This window comes from Pseudopipra pipra, chromosome 1 (assembly GCF_036250125.1).
Source record: "Pseudopipra pipra isolate bDixPip1 chromosome 1, bDixPip1.hap1, whole genome shotgun sequence".
NCBI classification, from domain to species: domain Eukaryota; kingdom Metazoa; phylum Chordata; class Aves; order Passeriformes; family Pipridae; genus Pseudopipra; species Pseudopipra pipra.
The window spans coordinates 64,386,368-64,390,177 of record NC_087549.1 but is presented as its reverse complement, the minus strand read 5'-3'; the positions used below and the strand labels follow the sequence as shown (position 1 = coordinate 64,390,177).

Below are 3,810 nucleotides of genomic sequence, written 5' to 3'. Positions count from 1 at the left end.
TTAGTTGTTCTGACTGTACTGAAATTAGAAGACTGTTTTGTGTGTATGTGCATATTTTCTCCTGTAGTCTCGTGCTGTAGTGTGATTGAATGTGTTTTTTTGGTTCTCTTTAGGTAGTTTGAAATTATTTTTATGTCATAAAAATTATCTTTGATGTTTTTGAAATCTTTGTTCATCCTTATAAGGCCTTTATAAGTTATTGTTTTCTTAAAGGAATTCAAAATGCAAGTCTTAAAAAACACATGTTGAAGTGGAATTATGTTAAAGTGTAAAAAGTTACAAAATGCATCAAACAGCACAAGTGAATAATTTCATCTACAACTGCACAGTTTTTTGGCTTATGCAATCACCTCTGATAATCACAATGCCTCATTTCCACTGTTTCTCTCAAGCCCAATGACACAAAAGCTGCTCTGCTCAGTTCTGGGCTTGGGTGCTCACAGCAAGCCTCAGTGACAGGCCATTCTCAGCTGCTCCTGGTCCCCAATAATTAGCCTGCTATGGCAGCTACCTCTTGTGGTTTTGCCTGTGAGAGACATTTGACACAGCAGACATCAGAGGGATTTTTCAGGAGGCTCTTGTGGCGTCCGAATGGCTCTTAATTAACCACTTAGGTATCCTCGTTCACTCTCCTGCTTGGCACTTTCCAAATGGTAGGGGTTGCACTGTGGATCTAAACACCGGGGAAGCATGCTATCAAAAGATCTTGTAAATGAAGGCTTGTGTAAATTATTTTTAATGATTCCCTCCTGGCACATCATTATGTTTGTAGTTACACACAGGCACTTCAGAGATGGCTCATCTTCCGTAAGGTCAGCTGCAGGACCACCATAACTAGCTGCAGTCAGTAAATGGCTTATTAATTAGCACAGTGATTTTACATTGCTAAGAGCTCTGATGTATGGAGCTAGAATTGTAATTGTGTAGGATCGAAATAATAAGCCATCTCAGGGCTCCTTATGCAAATTGCCATATTATAAAATCATTACCTATCTAAACACTGAGTTTTAATAAGAATTACAATGATGAATTTTATGATAATTGACACTCAAATTTTAATCTCTTGGATTTTTATCGTTTTGGTGGTTAAAGTGTGTTTCTAATTAAATGTTGCTTAAAATGCAAAGGATTGTTTAACAATTCTGTTCACTTCTTCTAGTTCAAATCAGGTTATTCTCTTTGGTCACAGAAGATGGGCCTTCTCAGTAATAGGTATATGACATTACGTATTACTTGTAGAGTAAGATGTTTAATCTTTCTTTTTTTTAACAATTATGATTTTGATGGCACTGTATTGTCAACTGTGAGATAGAGCATAGTGCATGTCATTGGGTCTGACTTCCATAGTAGAAATTACTCAAAATAAGGAATTAAAATCTAAGGAAGATTTTGAATGCTTATGACATTTAATAGATTTTTCCTTCTTTAGTTCTTATTCCATGGGGTTTAAACAGAGCTCTAATAGTTTTAATCTTAGAAAGGCATGTAAAACTAAAAAATTTCAAATTACCGTTTATAGCATAGTACAAAATACCTAAAACTAATAGATCATTAAAATTTCACAATTATATTTGCAGACAGATTTTATTTACATAGTACAGAGTTTGTTTATTTTACATCATTTTTCTTCTGTGAAATAATTACTTCAAAGCAGATGCATCACCAACAAATCTGGAAAAAGTTATTATGGATAGACGCACAAAGTGCCAATCTGAATATACCTCATTTCAGTGCCCTCTCATAAGGTCTTACAATGTTTGGAAATTCTCTAAAGAACAGCAAACCATACACAATAACTTCCTAACATGATGAACAAGAAATTCTGGGAACTGAAAAAATCTTCTCATATGAATTTGTCATCCCATAGCAGAAAATAGTAGCGCATTGAGGAAGTAGTCTGGGTCAAAATGAAAACAGAGAATTGTTTAAAGAATGGCTGTGCAAAATCAGACTAGAAGTCCATCTGAAGCAGAGTTCTTTCTCCAGTAATGACCAAAAATATATGTTCTCAAAAAATACTATTCACCATAGTAGGAACAGAGACAAAAAAAGTTGTTATTTCATCTGAATAGACTTCAAACCCCTGTTTACTTGCAACTCAGGAAGCACGGTGAGTTGAATATGATTTCTCTCTATTAGTAATCCTCAACACACTTCTTCCATTAGATTAATCTACTGTCCTTGGAATTTGTAATCCTTCAGTATCCACAATTTCCTTTGGCAAGATGTTCCACAGATCTCTCTGTTATTGCACATCCCTTTGTGTGTTTTGAACATGGCTCCTTTGAATTTCATTTGATAGGTTTCTGTACTTGTACTGAAAGAGGAAATGAACAACAAATTCCTATCCAGCCCCTCCATGGTGCCAATAATTTTGTAGATAATAGAAAAATATGATGATTTTAATACAAGCTAAGACTGCAAATGGAAAAACATTGCACAAAGTCCCATAGTCACGATTCAGATCCTAAGAAAACTGCGATCTTTCCAGTTTTATCAGATCATTTTATAATAGATGGGTACAATTTGCAGATACTTGAAATACCTAAAGTGCATCAAAAAATATCTGTGATAATCCCAAAGTATGGAGAGAATATAGAGAGACCTGATATGCTCACCTCTTCCTTTTGACTGCTATCTCAAATACCGCAATATCATGTCCTGATACTTTCCACAAAATTGTTTCACTGGGGACTTTGGGAGAAGATTCAAATTGACATCTGAAAATAAAATGTCTACATCAAAAGTGATTGAGTTTTTCTGTGATTCAGATATTTCTTGCAAAAAACCTAAATAAACGATGTGAAAATTATAATTAAGGTAAGTCTCTACTGTTAGTAACTACATAGTGGCCTTGTTATACTTAACACTTTGAGAAATTCCCTTCATGCTGATCTACCATTGAAAGAAGGTATAAAAATTAATGGAAATGGACAATTGCCATCTTGCTTCTATGATTTCTGTTTTAAATCATGTTGCAAAACCGGCAAATAGGCCTTTTGCAATGCTAAGTGCCTTTCTTCCACCATAAGTCAAGCCTACAATAGCCACGGCCATGAAAAAAAAAGATTGGAACAAGAGCGAATCTAACCTAGGCTGCCAACACCTGAGCACACACCCTGGTATGGGCTGCCATTCACTATGAGGCAGGCATTGTGATGAAATCAACAGCACAGACACATAGATTCTTTATTCTACATTATAATAATTTGTACATTTTTGCTTAGAGTTCCTGTATTTCTATTAAAATACATGCATATTCAACATAATATGTACATCTACAAAGCAATATTTGCTATATATATTAGCTCATGGCTATCTGATTTAATTGGACTACATTTCTAAATCCACTTTTAAAGGAATCTCTGGCAGATAATGCTTATAGAGATGTGCTTGTATATGATTGAGAAGAGGCCAAACAGTAAAGAAAAAGCTAATATGCAAATATTGTCAATTTGTTAATGAAAACAGAGAACACACCCATTAGTTTTGTCACTAAGTCTGTGTTTGGCCAAGGACAAAATTTACTGCACATGGCTTCATATGGAAACAGGGAGTTTTAAAATTCAGTGAATGTTAGTAGAGTTCTAAAATTGACAGATTCATAGGTTCCTGAAAATGAATGTTACCTGCCTGGAAAAAGGGTTAAGGTGGTTTTCAACACATTCTGTACACACAAATCTTTCTTTTAATGAAGTCTAGCTTTTGCATCCAAATATATAAAAAGTAGTTCTGTTATGAAGCTGCATTTCTCTTTGTGTGGATATATGCATTATATATAAAAGCTTGTTCCAGACTGTAACTGAGCAA

The 3,810-nt window shown here is 34.6% G+C and overlaps 1 long non-coding RNA gene across 1 annotated transcript; it reads right to left on the bottom strand.

Moving 5' to 3' along the window:
- Positions 1-360: 360 nt before the first annotated feature.
- LOC135417949 (uncharacterized) lies at positions 361-3,148 on the bottom strand. Its single transcript, XR_010432280.1, has 3 exons — positions 3,092-3,148; positions 2,619-2,720; positions 361-673 (listed from the first exon to the last, which is right to left on the bottom strand). It is a non-coding gene; the product is annotated as an uncharacterized LOC135417949 (long non-coding RNA).
- Between the last annotated feature and the right edge of the window lie 662 nt (positions 3,149-3,810).